We start from the raw sequence: 23,083 nt of genomic DNA, 5'->3' as shown, positions 1-23,083 counted from the left end.
AGCTCAACTTTTGAGGTGACTAGACAGTCACCAGGGAGTAGACACATGGCTAAAATTAGCCTTTACCCATAGGTATAACATATGGACCTTTACGAATGCCCCTAATATAACCTTAGGAGTTAGTTTAACCCTTTAGAAACTCACCTAAAGTTTACCTATGGGTCAAACTTGAGTTGACCTTTCTAATGGCTCCCTATCCAACACTTTCTTGGGACCATACTAGGATATTTTTAAAAATACATTGGTAAAATAAATTCCGTCCAAGGGACATGTCACTGCCAACTCACTTCACAACACATGTGTCAAGTGGCACCACACAATTACACAATACTTAAATACACATGGCAATGTCCCTTTTTTGGAATAAATAAATTTAACAAATTCAAATTAAACACACATTCAAACATAAATATTTACAAATAAAACACATTTACACATGAGGTGTTGTCTCTCCAAATAGACAACTCTTGGCTTCACAAACGCACATAGGTTTAGCTTGATTCTTTGAATAGTTTCCATAGTCACATGGATTAGTTTTCCTACACATCTCACTTTGTACATTACTGATGCCAATAATCACATATAATATTGACATATGAAAATAATACAATTCAGAGATTTGCATATAATTTCAATTTTAATAATCAAGTTTCCAATTATCCAATGAAGTCCACATAAAATAATCTACTAAATGGCATCATCATAATCATCATAAAATTTAATCATTTATAAAGCATGCATCCATAATTTCTAGCATCAAAATAAAGTACTACAAATCAGAGATAAATGACATACACCATATCAATGTTATCCAATCATTGGATCATATAGAATCTATTTCCATAATACATCAAAATAAAGTATCAATAATAATTCCAAAACATGAGAAATAACTGCAATGCTATGACAACTTGGGGTAGGGTCTCACACCCTCCCCCTCTAGGCATGAACTTCCTCCTGGAGTTCATAAAAAAGATGGGGGTATTGAGATCTCATCTGTGCTGCATCACCCCATGATGTCATAACCTTATTATAACAATCCCATTGGACCCTAACCTGGCCCAACTCTCAACCTCGAAGAGCCAGTGTCTGGCAAGCCAAAATGTGAGTGGGCTCAAAAGCCAACTGCTCATCCAAATCCACCTGCAAGGCATCCCAATCTAGAATATGAGACTCATCATAAATATATTTCCTTAGAACTGATACATGAAACACATCATGGATGAGTGACAGGATAGGTGGCAAAGCTAGACGATAGACAATTGGTCTTATCCTCTCAAGGATCTCAAGTGGTCTAACAAAGCAAGGTGCAAGCTTAGAACCATTTCCATAATGGATTGGACTCTTATGTGGTCGCACTCTCAAGAAGACTATGTCCCCAACCATGAAGTTATGATCTATCCTCTTTGGATCTGCATACTTCTTTTGTCTATCCTGTGCCTCTTTAAGGTGATGTCTAATCAAATCTACCTACTGCTCCATATCATGAACTATCTCAAGACCAATAGCTACTCTATCCTCAATGTAGTCCCAACTCAAAGGTGTCCTGCAAGGTTTGTCGTACAAAGCCTGAAAAGGTGGCATCCCCAAGGAAGAGTGATGCCAATTATTATAGGCAAACTCTACCAAATAAAGGTACTCTTCCCATCTGTCCTGATGATCCATGACGTACATACAAAGAATGTCTTCTAACACCTAGTTTACCCTCTCTGTCTTTCCATCTGTTTCCAGATGATAGGTTGTGCTAAAGTTGAGTCTGGTACCCATTGCTACCTATAACACCTTTCAAAAGGAAGAAGTGAAGAAGGAATCTTTGTTTGAAATAATCTTGCATGGAACTCCATGAAGTCTGACAATATCTCGCAAGAATACCTGAGCCACTATTGGTGCTGTGAAGGTAGTCTGAACTGGTGAAAAGTGGGCCACTTTGGTCAACTTGTCAACTATCACCAAGATGGCATCACGATGACATGGGAAGACCAATGACGAAGTCCATCGATATAGTATCTCACTTCCACTCGGGTATCTCATGAGACTGGAGCAACCCACCTAGATGGCAGTGCTTCACCTTGATTCTCTGGCACTCAAGGAATTGGGCTACTAGTACAACAATGAATTTCTGCATACCTGGCCAATGATATAACTATCTCAAATCTACATGCATCTTCTTAACTCTGGGATGTGTTGCATAAGGAGCTCTATGAGCCTCCATCACAATGAAATCACTCAATCCTTTGGAAGAAGGTACATAGATGTGCCCTCTATGGCATAGTAGTCCATCAAACTCTAATGAATAGTCTGCATACTTCCCTTCCAGGGTCTCCTAAGATCGCACTACCTGGTATACCTCTAAATACCACTCATCCTCTAGCAGCTGTTGCAATATACGATCTCTCAAATCTCTATCCATAGACATGGAGCATATCTCATGGCATCTTCTACTAAAGGCATATGCAACTACGTTCTCTTTTCCCTTGATGTAGTGAACATCAAAATCATACTCACATGAAAACTCCATCCATCTTCTCTGACAAGAATTAAGACTAGGCTGAGTAAATATGTACTACAAGCTCTAATGATCGAAATGAAGCTCAAAACGATGACCCAAAAAAAAATGTCTCCACCTCACAAGTGTGTGCACCACTGCTGCAAGCTCAAGGTCATGAGTAGGGTAGTTAAGCTCGTGAGTCTTAAGTTTCCTAGACTCATATGCTATAGCTCAACCCTCCTGCATAAGGATTGCTCCTAAACCATCCAAGGAAGCATCTATACATAGCATGAGTCGGCCAAGGGATCTGGCACAACAAGAATAGGTGCACTATTGATTGCCCTTTTAAGTTTTTAAAAGGCCCTCTCACACTTTTTTGTCCACTAGAATTTCTTTCCCTTTCATTGAAGAGATGTAATAGGATGTGCAACCCTAGAGAACCCCTCAATGAAGCATCTGTAGTACCCTGCTAGACCCATGAAACTCCTAACTTCTGTCACACTAGTTGGTGCTGGCCAATCCATAATAGCTCTGATCTTTTATGGTTCAACTGAGATCCCATCACCAGATATAACATGTCCTAGATATCTAACTTCTAATATAAAGAATGCACACTTCTACAAACTGCCATACAACTGATTGTCTCTCAAGCACTGTAGTACCTACCTCAAGTGCTCCTTGTGCTCCTTCTCATTCTGAGAATATATCAATATGTTGTTGAGGAACACAATCACAAATCGGTCAAGGAAAGTGTGGAATACCCCATTCATGAGACTCATGAATACAGCTGGAGCATTCGTAAGACTAAATGGAACCACTGTGAACTCATAGTGGCCATACCTTTTACGAAAAGCGGTCTTGTGGATATCGCTCTCTACTATCCTCAATTGATGGTACCTTGACTTCAGATCTATCTTAGAAAATACTTTGGGACCCTGAAGCTAATCAAATAAGTCATTGGTCTTGGGCAAAGGGTATCGGTTCTTGATGGTCACTTTGTTCAACTATCTATAATCCATACATAACCGAAGGGATCCATCCTTCTTCTTTACGAAGATGACTAGTGCGCCCCAAGGGGAGATGCTAGGACAAATGTGACCTTTCTCTAAGAGTTCCTCAAGCTTCATCTTGAGCTCATTAAGCTCATTAGTGGTCATCCTATATGGTGTTCTCAAAACTAGCTCAGCTCTTGGTACAAGATCTATGTGAAAATCAATCTCTCTGCTGGGTGGCATACCAGGTAGCTCAGAAGGAAACATGTCTGCAAATTTTTTAAGAATAGGATGATCGTCTAGTGATGGTTCCTTCTCATCTTCTTCCTCTCTATCACTGATGGTGATGGAAAATAACCAACATCCCTTCCGCATGCTCTGCTTAAGCTGCATAGTGGAAATCATACAAAGTGATACGGATCTTTGAATCCCTGAAATTACTATGGAGGTACCATGATCATCCACACACTTGATCTTTTTCTGGCGACAATCCATCTTGGCTTTGTGGGCGTATAGCCAATCCATGCCAAGAACAATGCTATAAGATCATAGAGGTGTGAATCAAAGGTCTACTAAGGTGGTTGTACTCCCAATCTGAAGATGGCAATCCCTAACCACTGATTCAATGAGTACTCTAGCCCCTAAATCCAAATCCACTTCCCAACTAACACCTTGCCTAGTTGCCACTAGCCCACAAAGCTCCACAACCAATGGAGATATAAAAAAATCTATAGCTCCTTAATCAAACAAGATAGAGACACTACTACCTCTGATCATACCTATGACCTCTATGACTGTGGCCTGATGTTCTGCTTGGCGGTTGTCAACCGCTGTGAAGACTCTGTAGGACTTACCCATGTCCCCAACTGTAGGCTCTGAACCTACCATCTAACCCTATGGACACTCTCTCACCATGTGTCCCATTACCCCACAAGTGAAACAAGCACCACGAGTCTGAAACTAAACACCATGTGGCCTAGAGTATGTATGTCCTCTTGTCTTGCTCGATCCACTGTAACCACCCCTGGAGGACTACCGAGTTTGTGTTGGAGGTGTGTATGGAGCTTGTGGTCATTGATCGTGCCTAGGACCCTATGTCTGCCATTTCTTGGGCTTAAAGCCCTACTGACTCTATGGGGGACTTTGCCTCTGATTCTATTGTGGATGCTATGGAGGAGGGGATTTGAAGGACCCCGATGAATGTCTATGATTACCCTTCAAGTGGGGTTTTTGAAACCCAAAAGACTAAGGTATAGGGTTTTGGTTCTGATTTCAATCTTGCGTGTCCTGGGGTCTACCCTAAATCTCCTCTGATATCAAGGCCTTCTCCATGACAACCTGAAGGCTTCCTGGAGCTGCCATCCTAACTGGTCCTACTATACCAGCATTCAATCCTCTGATAAACCGGTTGACGAGTAGCTTCTCATCCTTCAGGTAGTCAACATAGGGTAAGAGCTCGAAGAACTTGCTCTCATACTGGGACACTAAGAGACCCTTATGCTGAAGGTCATGAAACTCATCAATCTTATGCTACTTAAAGTGCTCTGATAGGTATCTGTCTTTGAATCTATCTGTAAAGATGTCCCAAGTGACGGTGTCTACAACTATGTCATTCTTTTACTCCTCTTGCCTCCACCATGTGGAAGTCGTCCCTCTCAAAAGGTAAATAGCAATTTGTGCCTTCAAATTACTCTCATAGGGACACAATTTGAGGCACCTCTCTAGACTCAATAGCCAAGCCTTAGCCTCTACCGCATCGGTAGTTCCTGCAAATGATTGTGGTTGAAGATGTAAAATCTCCCTAATCTAATCCTCAGGATCACAGGGTTCTCTCTAAAATTACTAGTGCCATAACTGGAGGTGGTTCAGGTAGATGGATTGACACATGCTCATGCCCAGCTTGAGCCTCTATATGGTTAGGAGGTTGACTCCTACTCCGCTCTCTAGCTGCAGATCTATGACTCTCAGAAATCTGGTGCTCTGCCTGTCGATCTACTACTGAGAATCTATCCTAAACTATTCCTTTCAGGTTTTGAAGTGCAACCAAAATGTCTCGGTTAGGGTCAATATGTTGTTTGAGAGGAGCTTCCTGATCACCTTTTGGAACTAGCTCATCCCGCACAACATCTTCACATGCCATGCGAGCGCGTCTAGGACACATATCGCACCTACGAGCTTGTCGCGTAATCAGTGGCATCCTTAATGATCATTAAAATAAAATAAAGTAAATAAATAAGTAATATTTTTTTAAAGAAAATAATATTTAAAGAGAAACGTAATGGAGAAAGGTTCCTAGTGTTGGAAACCTTGCTCTAATACCAAAATGTCATGCTCAAACTTTTGGGCAAAAAAGCAACAACAATTTTTATTTTTTATTTTTTTAAGACAACATAAAATACTAAATACTCAATGATAAAGATGAGATAAATAAGTTTTCCTAAGCTAAGGGTTATCTCAAGTGTTAAAAGAATAGGTTCCTAAAGTTAATTTAATTAACTTTACAAAGATAATGTTTACAAATTCTTTTTAACTTGAATAATCCTACCCCAAGGGGTCATCACAACTTTGTTTATTAATTTAATTAATTTACACCAAATAATTCTTCAATTATTAATCCAGAGGTATTAATCATCCCAAATAGTATTTAATTGCTTTTGGACTAATTAAATAATGTTAACACATATTTTATTGAATTTAAAATAATTAATTGAGCAATAGTAATAACGTGTTTAAATCCGTCTATTAAAATTAACTAAATCAAATATAATAATAACCTAGCCAATAACCTCATTTAATTGATGAAATAAATTTCCCCAACATTAAATCTTTAATATTTGACATTAAACTACCTCCTTAACATTCAAATAATCAAATATTTAATATTCGACATTTAAAATGCCTCCTTAACTTAAATTTAATCATTGTACTATTTTAAAATTTTCATTAGAAAACATCTTTAATAAATTTACCCAACATGAGTATAATATTGCTATATAATTAATTATTTACATCTTCCATTAAATTCCCTAAATAGTCAACTAAACTAAATAATAACTTAAATTAAATGGGACAATTCCCATTTCAAATTTTTAAATAAATCTTTCCCCACCTTTATTATTTTATCCCTTTTATTATTATATCTTTTTCTGACCCTAACTTGGGTTTTATTTTAAAATCCATATGACTCCCCCTTCTTTACTTTTCTTTTTCATTTTATTTTACCCTAACCCAAAAATGGGATAGGGTTTCATTTTACCACACATACTACTCTTTTATATATATAATTTTTTTTTGTGTGTGTGCAAGTGAAGGGAGGCACAAAGGGCCGAAGGCGGCCATGGCAGATGAGGCACACAGAGGGGCCAAAGGGAGGCGGCGGTGTATGTCGAGAGGCATGCAGGGTATGCAGGGGGTGGTCTTCCATGGCGGCCATGCCCATAGTCGCAGGGCTTGCACCTACGACTGTGGTGCCTTCCCCACAGGCCACGGGGCCTTGTCCTCATGACTGTGAGGCGGCCTTCCCACAGTCGCAGGGGTAAGCCCTGTGGCTGTGGGCAGCCATGGCCCTCGCGGCAATGCCATAAGGGCTGAATCCCCCCAAAACAAGAAGTTTGAAACCATTTTTTTTTTAGATGCAATTTTTTTTTTAAATGATATTTTTTAATTATTATTATTTTTTTAAACGGCAGCATAAAATATGTGTGTGTGTGTGTGTGTGTGCATAGTCAAAAAAAATGTGCATTTTTGAGTTTATTTCAAATATATTTATATTTTATATGTGTTTATAAATATATATATATATACATATATATACATACATATATATATATATATACATACATATATATATATATATATATACATACATATATATATATACATACATATATATATATATATATATATATATATGTATGTATATGTATGTATATATATATATGTATGTATATATATATATATATATATATATATATATATATATATATATATATATATATATATATATATATATATATATATATATATATATATATAAACACATTGCAAGAAGCCGCCTGGGATGCTTGTGTATGTACAAAAGTTTTATGATGGTTAGCACTGATGGAAGATGAATGCATGAACTAATAGATGGAAGAGCCAGCCGACAGATAGCGCCTGTTTGTTAGGTTTTCACCATCTATTTTTATTGCACTTTTTCTGATATTTGATTTTTTTTTCTTTTCTTTTTCTTTTTCACTTTTTAGGATTTTTTTGCTTTTTCCCTTTTTTTTATTTTTCACTGTTTTTTTTCGTTGTTTTTTATTTTTCTGCTTTTTCACTATTTTTATTTTTTTTTATTTTTTCTGATTTTTCAGACATAGAATTTCTTCAGGTGCATGCTATTGATATGTTCTTTAAGTTGATCTTCATCCTGTGTTGATATCTGATATGCTCCCGATCCAAATACTGTTGTGACCACAAATGGACCCAACCAGTTTGGTTCAAATTTTCCTCTTTTCTTGATTTGCCTGGTTGCATGGATTTTCTTTTAGCACTAGTTCTCCCACTTGAAATATTCATGGTTTGACCTTGTGATTATAGCTCCGACACATTCTTTGCTGATATACCTTTAGATGATCAAAGGCATTTTGTCTTCGTTCATGGACCAGTTCTAACTCTTGCAGTCTAGATACTCTGTGTTCTTCATCTGGGATGAGTCCTTTTAATGATACACATAGAGAAGGTATCTCTACTTCAATTGACAATATGGCTTCGGATCCATATACAAGAGAGAAAGGTGTGGCACTTGTCAGTGTGTGGATACTAGTGCGGTAGGCCCATAGAGTAGGGTTTAGTTGGATATGCCAATCTTTCCTGACATCATTCACTATCTTTTTGAGGATTTTCATAATAGTTTTGTTAGTTTCTTCTGCCTGCTCATTTCCCTGTGGATAATATGGTGTGGAGAATCTGTGTTGGATTTTGAATTTCTCACATAGCTCTTGCACATCTTGATTCTTGAATGGTCGCCCATTATCAGTGATAATGGTCATTGGTATTCCATAGCGACAGATGATGTAATTCAAGATAAATGCAACAATTTGTTTTCATGTGATGTTTATGAGAGGTACCGCTTCAATCCATTTTGTGAAATATTTAGTAGCTACCAGGATGAATTTGTGTCCATTAGATGAGGAAGGATTTATCTTTCCTACTAGATCAAGTCCCCATTGAAAAAAAGGCCAAGATGTTTCTAAAGATCAAGTTCTTGTGTTGGTGCATGAATCAAATTCCCATGGATTTGACATTGTTTGCATGTTTTTGCTATCTTAAAAGAATCTCGTTCCATAGTCGGCCAATAGTAGCCCAAGTGTATGAATTTTTTCGAAAGAGTAAGACCACTTGAATGAGTGCCACAAATGTTGTTATGGACTTCATGCAAGGATTTCTCAAATTCTTCTTGTTTGAGACATCTTAAGAGAGTACCGTCTAGACCTCATTTAAATAGGGTATCTGCGACGAGAGTATAATGAGAGGATTGGCGAATAAAGTTTCTCTTTTGGTTTTTTGATAGGTTAAGAGGTAGGATATTGTCTTTCAGGTATGTATAAGTTTGGCCATAGTGGGAGGAATCGTGTCCAATAAGTTGACAGATGGTTTGGGAATCAGGACAATTAAAGGCGGGATGAAACAACTCTTCAACCAGGAATTCATAACACTGTTGATTTTCTTGTGTCTGCAATAGAGAAGCAAGTGTAGCCAAGGCATCTATTGCTTTGTTGTCATTTCTTGGAATCTGTTCAAAAGTGATTTCAACAAAGTACTTCTTGAAATCATCCACCATCTTTTTGTAAGGCATGAGTTTTTCATCTTTTGTTTGATAGTCATCATTGATTTGATTAATGACAAGCTAAGAGTCTCCAAAGACTTGAAGTTCTTTAATATTTCATTCTACAGCCATTTTGATACATGTTACCAATGCTTCATACTCTGCTATATTGTTTGTACATGGAAAGCTTAATTTGTATGCTTTTGGGATTGTATGCCCTTGTGGTGTGATGAAAAGGAATTCCTGTTCTTGATCCATGTTGTGTATCATTATTGATGCTTGCTCCTAGACTGATATTCGGGTGATGTATTGTAAGATATGGATCAAACCCTGGAATGTCTTTATATGAATAGGTAAAATTGATTTGCCATCTTTTGAATGGTTTCAAGTATTTTTGTCTTGCTAATTCTGATAGAGAAGTTGCTGGATGTAGGTTAGTTGTGCCAATGATAGTTGCCTTTGCTAATGCTATTATGATAGATAACTTCTCTTGATAACATTTAGGTAAGGTGTCAAATCTCCCATCTTTCGGTGCCTCAAGGAGGTTTTCACCATTAGATGTGTCCTTTATTTTTACTTTTTCGCGGTCTAATGTTGCCAGTAAATGGTTTTCAGCATTAGACCTGATATTGTTTTCTTTATGTTCACTTTTGCAACTAGGAGATATGACACCCACTTGATTCAAAGATATGTTAGCAAAATCCCTGGTGAAAGTTATTGCGGGTTTGTTTTCATCAAGATATAAGGATATAGCATGGTCATTAGGTAAGGTATAGATGTCAGTTTGTTCTTCATTTTCCCTGTCCATAGGTTCAGGATATCTTAAGGATAAAGGACTTTTAGGTTGAATAGTTTCAAAGATATTAGGGGTCATGATAGAGGTGTTAGAGCTTTCAGTATGTATTTCGATGTCTAGAATGATACTCTCATCAGAATTACCTCGTATAAGAAAATATTGATCGCCCTCGGTTAAGTCCATGTCAGTCGCATGTGATTCTGATTCAAGTGGGCTAGTTCCTAATGTTTGTCCTACATACGTGTGAACTAAATCGACTACTATATCTGCTTATTCATCCCTTTCAATTTGAAGTTGCTCTTGTATGTTTGTCCATGATAGAAAATATTCTCTAGTCCCTTTATCTTTTAGCTGCATTTGTTCTTCCATGTTTGACAAAATTGATGCAAATGATTGTTCTTTGGATTGTGTGTTTGAAGCTGCTACCTCTATGTTATGTGAAACAATGACCTCTTCAGCTGATTTCAGATTATTACAACACTGCAATGGATTTGAGTCTGCTGCTATTGTGATTTCATGTCCATTGTAGGGAAATTTTACACATTGATTACATGTTGATGGAATAGCTTGCATATCTTGTATCCATGGTCCTCCCAAGAGTATATTGTATGGTAGGTCCACGTCTAGAACTTGGCACGCTATGTCCTTTTGCAAAGGTCCCACTCTGATAGGTAATACCACAATTCCTTTAGAGTACTGTTCTTCTTCACCATAGACTTTGATTTTTATCCTTTTTCGGGGATCAACTGCATCTTCTGAATATCCTAGAGCACGAATAAGACTCAAAGAGAAAATGTTCAAGCTATCTCCCCCATCTATTAGGACACATTTAACAAGCATTCTATGAATGAGGACTTCAATTTGCAAGGAAGTACTATGGGGATGCTACAAGGAATCAATGCTTGGATATGAAGGAGATGAGCTTTGAATAGTATCCTCTGAAATAGGTTTGATGGCAATTTTGGATATTCCTTGGGGAATTTTAGCTTTGGATGCATTATTTGGCAAGGATGCTATGGAAGGTTCTTGCAAGCTTTCAAGAGGTGTAGGAATAGATTCCTTTGGAGCGTCAATTTGTTTATGGGGGGATGAGCCATTGCTAGACATAGGTGTATGATTTTGATCTTCTTTAGCCAAATCCTTTAGGGATCTCTTTAAGAGGTGCATAAAAGAGCCACCTTTCTTTTGAGATATATTTAAATCCTTGTGAGGTTTTAACAGTTGGATTTTGATTTTGAACTTGTTTGATTTCTCTGATATGTTGACTTGTCATGTTTTCTTCTTGTGTTTTGCTTTGGTATGTCATGTTGATATGATTTTCGGTTATTTCAAATGTTTTTAGCGATCTTATGTCTCTGCACTCTAATTGAAATGGGCATTGTGTTTGATATTGTGCTAAGATTTGATTGTTTAAAGGTTGTTTTGATAAGTGATCAATAGTCAATTTCAAGGCAATAAAGTGATATGACACTAAAAGAGAATTCAAGTGTTTAAAAGTTTGCAAGTTTTTTGACCTTCGGTTTAGGAGTGCAATGATGGTGATTTGATAAGAACCAAGTCTAGTAGGAACGATATATCCTATGATGTGGGACAAGGTTATCCTGACCAAACGTTTCAGTTTCGTGATAAAGGATGATTGATCCTGATGAGAAACTATGTTTGAGTGATCAGTTTATCAAAGAGGGTGATAGTGCACTTTGAGACGTTTAGATATTGAACTTGTTTAGGGTGAACACTTTGAAAATCTTGGGGTGTTTATCTTGTAGAGTCTGATTTTGATGGATGATAACTTGACCAAGCAAACCAAGCAGACAATCTAAGCACGGATTGACAAATAACAGGTGTTTATGCTTACTATAAATTGATCAGGCAGAAATGATAAATCTAAAACAAGCATGCAAGAAATAGTTTCATACGACATAAGATTCAACTTAGGATGACACAAGATATAGAGCCATACGATAGAATAGAGTTTTTCATATAAACAGCAGCAACTTGTACAAGTTGGGATCATAAACCATACAACAAAATAGATGACTTGTATGACACAGGATAGCAGATCGTACGACAAATGATTTTGAAGCCATAAATTCATACGAAACACAATTAGATATAATACGACAGTGCAAATAAACTCGTACGACACAGGATTTATTAGGAAATTAACTCGTACGACATGAATTTATACCTAATACAACAAGGAAAATGGGCTCGTATGAGTCAGGATGAAGTGTCATCCTGGGTTAAAAGGTAGTTCGTACAAGTTGAAAAGGCAACTCGTACAAATATCTAAACTAGATCCAGACAAAGATGAAGTTTGCTGAAGATTAAGAGGCCAAAAATGATGATTTCTGCCCCACAGTGGGTGCCAAAATGTCATGCTTTGTGAAGTGTACCTGTACCTACAAACACAATGCACTCAATAAATCATTACAAGCAATGGTTAGCAAATTGAAACAATGAAAGACAAAACCATAGCTAATAGACTTATTGCCTCCTAGTAAATGAGAGTATGAAAAATACTCTCAAATCTGATTATGCAAATTCCAGTGACTTGACTACAGTTAGATGGAGGATTTGAATGCTGAAAATGCATGATCTAGAAAGAAAAGCATGATTATGCTATATGAATTCATGATTGATCTAGAAAATGAACTAAGATTAAGATGCAATTAAGCTAAAATTGAGCATGATAACATTGCTAAGAATGATAAACTAGAAGCTAGATGCCTATAGTAATAATGCTTGAATGCAAATGATATGAATAAAATGATATGCAAAAATGATATGAAATTGGGACATGAAATTAGGACACTTTGAGCTCCAAAATGAGGTTTATTTATAGGATTTTCCAAGGCTAGGGGTGATGTGGCAAGAATCAACAATCAAGATTGATTTGAAGATATCAATGGTTAAATTGGAGGAGGATGGCAAAGGGGGTTGGATTAAAGGGAACATCTATCATCTATATGGTAACAAGTGTCAAGAGGCTTCTAGAAGAGGTAGGATGAAAGGGAACACTTAGTGACAAGTGTCATAAGGTTATAGAAGATGTTGGATGAAAGGGGACATGGTGGTAGGTAGAATGGGTTAAGTTTAGGAATGGTTAGGTTTAGGAGTGGTAGAAGTTAGGAGAATTTGAATTTAGAAATTCAAATAATATGAAAAGGATAATTAATCTCAACAACTCATGAACAGTTTGTTTTAATTAATTAGGGGATTTAGAAGAAATGAATTTGGTGGAGGGAATTAATTAATTAAAGGGGTGAAATGAACCTATTAAATAAATCCTTAGATTTATTAAATAGTAGATGAAAGGGGAAATTTAATCAAATTGCTTAGTGAATTCAATTAAATTGGGGAGGGAGATTAATTAAATAATTGCTTATTTAATTAATTATCTTCAGACCATTTTTAGGAGTATACACTTTTATTAACTAAAAAAACAGAAAACAAATTTATTCCAAACCTTTTCAAGCAATATACATTATACAGAAATAACTCAAATGTCTTTCTTTTCTCTTTATTTCTTGAATAAAGTAGTCAAAATAAATACATTTGTTACTTCATTATTTCATTTACACAAATAGGAAGATTACAAACTCAAGTCTCCTCATTTCTACCAAATGAGGGCTTGTCAAATACATTTCTTTATTTTGAAACTAAATACAATAAAATGGGAACTTGCAAGTAGATTTCACTCCATTCTTTAATCCAAGCAAACCTACAATAACATTTGTAGGTTGTGACCATGGAGGCTCACCTCCCAACCTAGGCTTACATGAAGCCATCCCCGAGGTAGGAGAACCAAGGCTAAATGAGATACAAACATGCAAACACAACACAAGAAAATTTCACAACATTTGAACTCCCAACCCAAGGTTAAACAAAGTCACCAAGTGACTATTTTTGTTTTTGTGGGGTGAAGGTAGACCAAGTACCTAGAGGAGAATCTACAAATAGGAGAACACAATGCCTTTGCAAGGATACCATAGTAGAATTAACACAAGTTAAAACTTGTCCCAAAAAAATATCCTTATGTCCCTCGTGGCATACAAGCCCAAATCTCCCCTTATGACCCCCATTGCATGTATATAAAAACAACAATGTAGCAAGGGTCCCAAAATGGAGAGTGGGTGATCAAAATTCTCCCTCCCAAACCATTCCCTAAGAAGACTCTCCTCACTCTTTCAAATCATCTTGGGAATGGTGAGAGATTTTCATAGGTTGCTCTTCCCAACACCTTACAACCTCTCTAAAAAAGGCAACCCAAAAAAGGTAAAAGAAAATGGGGAAGATAAAATATCACTCATTTGGAAGGTTGTCTAACCTAGGTGAGATCCTCAAAAGTTGAAATTCGGCCATCTTGAAAAGCTCAACTTTTGAGGTGACTAGAAAGTCACTAGGGAGTGGACACATGACTAAAATTAGACTTTACTCATAGGTATAACATATGGACCTTTAAAAAATCCCCTAACCTAACCTTAGGAGTTAGTTTAACCCTCTAGAAACTCACCCAAAGTTTACCTACGGGTCAACCTTGAGTTGACCTTTCTAATGTCTCCCTATCCAAGACTTTCTTGGGACCATACTAGGGTATTTTGAAAAATGCATTTGTAAAACAAATTCCCTCCAAGGGACATGTCACTACCAACTCACTTCATAACACATGTGTCAAGTGACACCACACAATTACACAATACTTAAATTCACATGGCAATGTCCCTTTTTTGGAATTAATAAATTTAACAAATTCAAATTAAACACACATTCAAGCATAAATGTTTACAAATAAAAAACATTTACACATGAGGTGTTGTCTCTCCAAATAGACAACCCTTGGCTTCACAAACACACATAGGTTTATCTTGATTCTTCGAATAGTTTCCATGGTCACATGGATTAATTTTCCTGCACATCTCACTTTGCACATTAGTAATCCCAATAAGCACATATAATATTAACATATGAAAAGAATACAATTTAGACATTTTCATACAATTTCAATTTTAATAATCAATTTTACAATTATCCAATAAAGTCCACATAAAATAATCTACTAAATGGCATCATTATAATCATCATGAAATTTAATCTTTTATAAATCATGCATCCATAATTTCTAGCATCAAAATAAAGTACTGAAAATCAGAGATAAATAAAATACACCATATCAACGTTATCCAATCACTGGATCATATAGAATCTATGTCCATAATGCATCAAAATAAAGCATCAATAATAAGTCCAAATCATGAGAAATAATTGCAATGCTATGACGGCTCAGGGTAGGGCCTCACAAATAGGTCTAAAATCCTGAAAAGAATAGGCATCAGGTTTCTTGGGAATGAGGAGAGAGAAGGTAGCATTCAGCTCCTTCAGAAGAGAGCGGGACTGATGTAGAGAGTCTTGGAGCTTGGTTTGATACATCTTCTTGAGTGACTTGTCCTACTCAACCCTTCAACTACTCAAGTCCCTCCTATGGCACTTGGTAGGGGTTCTGATAATGAGTCCTCCAAGGTATAGCCAATGGTTTCTAGATAATCAACTCCACCACTTGAGGTTGCCACCTTAGTTACTCACACACTCTTCTCTTGGGCTCCAACGACTCCTGCAAGGATCTTAACACAACCACTTCCTATGGTTTCCCAATGCATCTACAATTTGTATTCAATGTATTTTGAGGTTTAAGGCTTACCAAATCCATCACCTTGGCTTCTTAACCCTTTTGGGTCTCTACCGGCACCAAATTAGGCCTACTTGCATTAGCCCTCCCTAGGCGGTTTTAGGGTCTTAATTTACAAAATTCTCAAACAAGCCTAGAAATAAATCATGGATTTGAGTACCCTTTTGGAAGTTATAAACAATACTGGAAAATTGCATCTAGGTTATCAGTACAGGTGAGGTCTCCAATGCTACACTATTTTGAAGGGTTTAGGCCTCACCGGTGACTTGGCAAGATGGGTCTAAAACTTTTCACCAATAAAATATCCTTCTCCAAAAAAATTGGGAATATTCAAGGGAACTTAGAGGGATTTCCATTCATGTGTCACTTGGTCCTGCACCAATCCCCATGTGCTCATAAATCATACCTTTTTTGTTGTCCTAACTCACCTACTCCCAATGGTGAGCCTAGGGATTCATTGTTTCTCCTCCTCTTGGACCTGAAACACCACACACCCTATTCTAAATCTATGTAAAAACCCTAACCTAACATTCTTAGTGATTTCAACAAGTTCCATCAAAGAATGCCTAGGTTAGAGCCATTTTCTTGCTCTTAAACCCTATTTGCAAGGGTTTGCTCCTAGTTGCAAAGGATGCAAAAAATATCTACAACTTAGGAAAATAAAACTTGAAAATCAACCTTAAAGAAGAAAAATACAATTACTACTCATAATTGCAATGAATTTACACCATCTAGTCCGTATTGGATCGTACAAACAATGAAAATAAGAGTAAAACTGTCAAAACCGGTGGAAACAAGATTGCTTCACAAACCAAAAACTTGCTATTGCATTTCCAATCCTCCAACCCGTACATTGAAGTGAATTTTGGCTTATATTCTCTTTTTTCAGTTGGTTCAACCAACTTTTAATGCCTATAACAAAAAAACTACAACTTTTGCAAGAAATCGCAAAATGTTGCTTAGCAACTTTTTACAACTTTTTGCTTCAGGATGCAATTTTGCATTCTAATGCATTCTTGAAGGTCCTCAAACACCCTAGAAGACCTAAAAACAACTCAATTGACCCCTAATACATGAATGCATTCATCTGGAGTATTTTACCTGTAAACTACCTAAGCATCCCACTTCTCAGGCTGTCAGCATCCTGAACACAATTGACTCAAACCAAAACTTGGTCAACTCAACCATGGCTCTACTAAGTCCTCAATGGTTGGTCCATTATTAAATCACAAATATAACACACAAAATTAAAATAAAATAAATATTTTATACTTGGAGTGTTAGGTGCCCTGCACCATACTCCCATGGGACAAAGAACTCAAGTCCCTTAAGTTATAAGGTCTAAAATATCCACTCCATGCTGAATTATATCTACCTCTGACATCCACATGGTATCTAAATCAGGTAACCCTTTCCACTTGACAAGATAGTTCTTGTAGACTCCTTTCCTTGTCTTTTTTACTATCAATCTAAACAACTGATTGAAGTCAGGCAATCTAAGGGTTGGCAGCTCTGCTATCTTGGTTTTCAACATTTCAAACCCCTTATTGGCTTCCTCTGTCCACTTAAAGTGACATTTAATCCCTCCTTTAATGGTATTGAGAATAAGAGCACAAACATGGCTAAATCTTCTCATAAATTTCCTATAAAAGATGTCATTCCATGAAAGATTCTAACTTCACTTATGCTCCTAGGGATAGGCCAATTAAGTATTTCTTCTACTTTACTTGGATCCATTTTTAAACATCCATGAGAAATAACAAAACCAAGGTATACTAGCTATGTTTTCAAAAACTCACATTTTACAAGGTTAATCTTGAGTTGAGCCTCCTTCAACTTCTTCAAAACCATCTCCATATGCTTGAGGTGTTCCTCCTTGAACCTATTGTAGATCAAAATTTCATCAAGATACACAATAACAAATCTACCAATAAATTCAACTAAGACTTCATTCATGAGCCTTTGGAAGGTATTAGGTGCATTGGTGAGGCCAAATGGCATCACCAACCACTCATATAGGCCTGCATTGGTTCTAAAGGTTGTCTTCCATTCATCTCTAGGTCTGATTCTGATTTGATGATAACCAGACTTCAAGTCCACCTTTGTGAAGTAGCTTGCACCTCCTAGATTGTCTAATAGGTCCTCAATCCTTGGCATGGGAAACCGGTACCTTATAGTAATCTTGTTGATTGCTTTGGAGTCCATGCACATTCTCCACTTGCCTCCCTTTTAAGGCACTAACATAGTAGGAACAACACATGGACTCAAACTCTTCTTGATAAACCCTCTGTCCAAGAGTTCTTGCACTTGTTTGGTGATCTCTTCATTTTGACTAGGTGTCATTTTGTAAGTAGCTTTGTTTGGCAGATTGGCCCCTGGTATTAAGTCTATTTGATGATTAACATCTCTCATTGGAGGCAAATAATTAGGTATGTCATCCCTTATCACTTCTGCATATTGTTTGAGTAGACCTTGCACCTCTTGAGGCACTTTACTCATTGGATGTGCCTTAGCTTCATCTCTAGGATTCAACACTATAGCATGGCCTTGATGACCTTCTTGTTTCAACACTTTGAGAAACTCTTTTCCTCTCATCAGCATCACACTTAAGCCTATTTTCTTTTCTTCCTTTGGTTCGGGTAGTGGATCCATTTGATACTTCTTCCCATTCTTGGTGATAAGATAGTTGTTCTTATCCCCATCATAAGTAGCTCTCACATCATATTGCCATGGACAAACCAACAACAAATGACAAGCATCCATAGGCAATATGTCACATAGAAATCTATCCTTGTACTAACCAATTTCCAAATCCACCCATGCTTGTTCATCAACCAATAAATGTTGACCCCGGTTGAGCCATGATACCTTGTAAGGAGTGAGGTGAGGCAATCTCTTCAGTTTGAGTTTGTCCACCATTTCAACTGAGAAAATATTCTCAGTGGAACCTAAATCTACAATCACTTTACAAATATTCCCATGTGACCTACAAGTGGTCGTAAACAAGATTTTCCTTTGTGGTGACTCTTGATATTGGGGTATCTTGAGCATTATTCTCCTCATCATCAAGTTTTCTCCATTGTCACTGACCCTGCCTTGCTGATTCAAGAAGTTACACTCTGAGTGTCCTCCTCTTGCAACAATTGAGTTCTTCTTTCCCCCATGTATGAGCTTGTGGAGCTTGAGTCTTTCCCTCGGCACTTACTCATGGTATGCCCAACTTTATTGCAATGATAACACCTACCGGTGAAGACTGTATTTCCTCTTCCTGAGTTTCCAAACCTGCCCCTAAAATTACTCCTTCCTCTATGGGATCCTCTAAATGCTCCTCTTTGAGAGTCCCCACTGCCTTCTTGGCTTTTCTGCTCTTCATTTCTTGGTGATTTCTGCCCTCTACCAAAGTTTCCTCTACCTCTAAAATTATTACCTCCCCTATATTTCTGATTTTTTTCACTCCTTTTATCTTCTCTTCTGCCCTTAGGGCCAATTGAAAACACTTATGGACAATGTTTGGTGTGAGGATACTTATCTCATCTTGTATATTCTATCTAAGGCCATTCATGTACCTGGCCAGCTTCTCCACTTCATTCTCATGCTTCCTAGCCCTCAAACTAAGTTTGTGGAATTCTTCAGTTTATGCCTTTGTTTCAGATTTTGCAATCTCTTATGGATTTGAACTTCATAATCTCCTCGAAGGAATTGTGCCTTATGTTTGATCTTCATACACTCCCATGAAATTATTTTCTTTTTGCCTTCTTGTATCCTTTCTTCTTGCATCATATTCCACCAAACTAATGCAGATCCTATCATTCTTGATTTGGCCACATTGACTATTTTCTCTTCTACTACCTCTTTGTAATCAAAGTGATTATTGAGAGCCTCTATCCAATCTAGCAACTCTTCTCCATTGGGGTTTCCTCCATATGTGGTTAATCCATCCAAGTTGTCTTTAGAAATGGATTTGACTGCATCCAAGAACAGCTTTTGGTCTTGAGGGATGGCTACTACTGTTGGTTCCTCTCCATTTTCCACTTCTTCATTAGTCTCATCACCCCATTCAGTCTCAACCTTCTCCTTCTCCTTCTTAACCTCTATGGTTCCTTTTCTTCCTTCTGCATCCTTGAATCCTTCTATCATCTTTGCCACCAAGTGTTGGATGGCTTCTAGAGTCATTGTCTTTGGAGGCATTGAACTTTCTTTTGATTCTTCACAATCTGACATACACCAAATCTATCAAAGAATGGCTCTGATACCACTCTGATGTAGAGAGTCTTGGAGCTTGGTTTGATACATCTTCTTGAGTGACTTGTCCTACTCAACCCTTCAACTACTCAAGTCCTTCCTATGGCACTTGGAAGGGGTTATGATAATGGGTCCTCCAAGCTCTAAACCTTCTTGACTTTTCTCCTAGGTATAGCCAATGGTTTCTAGATAATCAACTCCACCACTTGAGGTTGCCACCTCAGTTACTCACACACTCTTCTCCTGGGCTCCAACCACTCCTACAAGGATCTTAACACACAACCACTTCCTATGGTTTCCCAATGCATCTACAAGGTTTCTTCAATGTATTTTGAGGTTTAAGGCTCACCAAATCCATCACCTTGGCTTCCTAACCCTTTTGGGTCTCTACCGACACCAAATTAGGCCTAATTGCATTAGCCCTCCCTAGGTGGTTTTAGGGTCTTAATTTGCAAAATTACCAAAAAAATACTAGAAATAAATCATGGATTTGAGTACCCTTTTGGAAGTTATAGACAATATTGTAAAAGTGCATCTAGGTTATCTGTACAGGTGGGGTTTCCAATGTTGCACTATTTTGAAGGGTTTAGGCCTCACTGGTGACTTGGCAAGATGGGTCTAAAACTCTTCACCAGTCAAATCTCCTTCTCCCAATAATTTGGGAATATTCAAAGGGAACTCAGAGGGCTTTCCATTCATGTATCACTTGGTCCTGCACCAATCCCCATGTGCTCATAAATCACACCCTTATTGTTGTCCTAACTCACCTACTCCGAGTGGTGAGCCTAGGATTTCATTGTTTCTCCTCCTCCTAGACCTAAAACACCACACACCCTATTATAAATCTATGTACAAACACTAACCTATCATTCTTAGTGATTTCAACAGGTGCCATCAAAGAATGCCTAGGTTAGAGCCATTTTCTTGCTCTTAAACCCTACTTGCAAGGGTTTTCCTCCTAGTTGCAAAGAATGGAAGAAATCTCTACAAATTACGAAAATCAAACCTAAAAATCAACCTCAAAGAATAAAAATACAATGAATACTTAGAATTGCAATGAATTTACACCATCGTCCGTACTGGACCATACAAACAATGAAAATAAAAGTTAAATTGTCAAAAACTGGTGGAAACAAGGTTGCTTCACAAACCAAAAACTTGCTCTTGCATTTCAAATCCTCCAACCCATAAAATGAAGTGAATTTTGGCTTATATTCTCTTGTTTCAATCAGCTCAACCAAATTTTAACACCTATAACCAAAAAATGTAACTTTTGCAAGAAATTGTAAAATGTTGCTCAACAACTTTTTGCTCTAGGATGCAATTTTGCATCCTAATGCATTTTAAGACTCTTGAAGGTCCTCAAACACCCTATAAGACCTAAAAACAACTCAATTGACCCCTAATACATGAATGCATTCATCTGGAGTATTTTACCTGTGAACTACCTAAGCATCTCACTTCTCAGGCTATCAGCATCCTAAACACAATTGACTCAAACCAAAACTTAGACAACGCAACCATGGATCTATTGAGTCCTAAATGGTTGGTCCATTATTATATCACAAAGATAACACACAAACTTAAAAGAAAACAAATATTTCATACTTGGAGTGTTAGGTGCTCTGCACTAGGGACCCAAAAAACTCTTGCGCAGTGTTGACCACATCAAACCTTAAGATTAGCCAAAAGTTTTGAAAGAATAACAGAGGGAAGCCATCGGGGCCAGGGACTTTGTTACCTTCAAAAGATAAGACCTCATTGCAAACTTCATCATGTGTGGGGATTCTAGTTAGCTCCAGGTTCATATCCTGGGAGATAATGTTGGGAATTTCCTACAAGATCTCATCTTTGGCCAAAGCATTAAGACCATCTTCAACCAATAAGAGATTAGTGAAGTAATTGATTGCTTCCTAGAAAATCTCTTCATTCTTATCAATCCATCTTTGGCCAACCTGGATTTTACTGATTCTATTAGCAGCCCTGTGCTTGAGGGTTGTCATATGGAAAAACTTAGTATTTTTGTCACCACTTTTAAGCCATAAGGCTCTAGATCTCTGCTTCCAGTATTCCTCCTCTTTGGAAATAATATCATGCAGTTTAGTTAAAATATCAATTTATTTTTTTGAGACGTCATGATCAAACCTGAAATCTTGGATATGCTTTTGAACCTCCTCAAAATCCAACTTGAGCTTATCTTTAATTTTGAAAATATTATCGATAGAGGACTTATTCCAATGTTGAATATTGGACTTGACATTGGATAACTTCTTGGCAATATGAAACATGGTCGTACCCTGGATATCAATATTTCACTACTCCATAATTTTATCATGGATGTTAGGGGCCATCAACCACATTTTCTCAAATCTGAAGGGGTGCACCTTTCTTCCAGACAACGGAGTCACTGAAAGACAAATAGGGAAGTGATTAGATCCTAATCAGGTCAAGGCATTGATGCATTTTGAATCCAATCAAAGAGACAAGGCCCCTATCCAGCTTAACCTAAATGAGATCATCCCCACTATGTCTATTAGACCAAGTGAATTTATCCCCAATATGATCTAGGTGCAACAGGCTCAAAGAATTAATCATGTTAGCCAAATCTTGTCTACTATCAATAGAAATAGGCATGCCCCCATATTTCTCCAAGTTTGAGAGAGGGGTGTTGAAGTCGCCCAGAAGGATCCATTTCGCATTAGGGAAAAGCGATCTAGCATGGCAAATGGAAGACCAAAGAACTTTCCTAGAAGTTCTCCCATTAGGAGCAAAGATGTTGGAAATAATCCAAGAGGATCCATCTTTAAGATTATAGAACCTAGTAGCAATGTGATTAGGAGAAGAGAGAAACACCTTACCACATAAAAATCTTGGATTCCAAAGAGTGGCAATACTGCCTGAGGCACCATCAGCATCAACACAGTGAACACCACAATCTCCAAAAATCACCAATTTAATCTTTTCCACTTTATTACCAGGCATTTTAGTCTCTTGAACAAGGCAAATATCTGGCTTATTATCCCTAACCAAGTTGGATAGCAGATCATGCTTATGGGGATGATTTAATCCC

The sequence above is a fragment of the Cryptomeria japonica genome, chromosome 1 (assembly GCF_030272615.1).
Source record: "Cryptomeria japonica chromosome 1, Sugi_1.0, whole genome shotgun sequence".
In the NCBI taxonomy this organism is placed as follows: Eukaryota; Viridiplantae; Streptophyta; class Pinopsida; order Cupressales; family Cupressaceae; genus Cryptomeria; species Cryptomeria japonica.
This window is presented reverse-complemented; position numbering follows the sequence as displayed.